Source organism: Penaeus monodon, chromosome 19 (genome assembly GCF_015228065.2).
Source record: "Penaeus monodon isolate SGIC_2016 chromosome 19, NSTDA_Pmon_1, whole genome shotgun sequence".
Lineage (NCBI taxonomy): Eukaryota > Metazoa > Arthropoda > Malacostraca > Decapoda > Penaeidae > Penaeus > Penaeus monodon.
Genome location: NC_051404.1, coordinates 12,179,656 through 12,180,277, shown reverse-complemented (window position 1 = coordinate 12,180,277; position 622 = coordinate 12,179,656).

The window sequence follows — 622 nt, the reverse complement described above, 5'->3', positions numbered from 1 at the left end:
GTTGGAAAAAAAAGAGAGATAATGTCTGCTGGGTTTTATCTTACGTTCTTCACCAGAGGAAGTCATTTACTTCGTGATGACTGACGGAACACGTTTCTCTGGATGTAAGAAAAGGTTTATATATATATTTTGTTTCTGAAGTAAAGGGAAACTATTTTCACCGCGGTATTGAAGAAGAGTCTCCCATTTAACTACACACCCAAATTATTATTTTTCATAGTAGAACATCTAAGAAAATGCACTCGCAGACACATAGCCAATAAAACTCTGTCAATATCAAACAAAAAAGATGCTATATCAGTTATACTTTAAAAATGATAAATATATATCTACTTCACTTCACGAGGAGAGTCTGGGTCTCACTTCATGGAATACCAACGTATAATCGTGAGCTTTATTTCAGGTTTCCTCGTCCCATCTTCTCGAGAAACCACGAAGAGATTGGGACTGTCTTAAAGGTTAACATAGCTGTATAATACCTATTGACAAGTCCACTCACACACCAGCAACATAGAAGAGTATCTTGCACCGTTTCTGGAAAAAAGACTATAATGTACAATTGTAAGTTTGTCTCATCTACCAAGTGTGAGGTATTCCTGGCGTCACCGGGCCGATGAGGTCG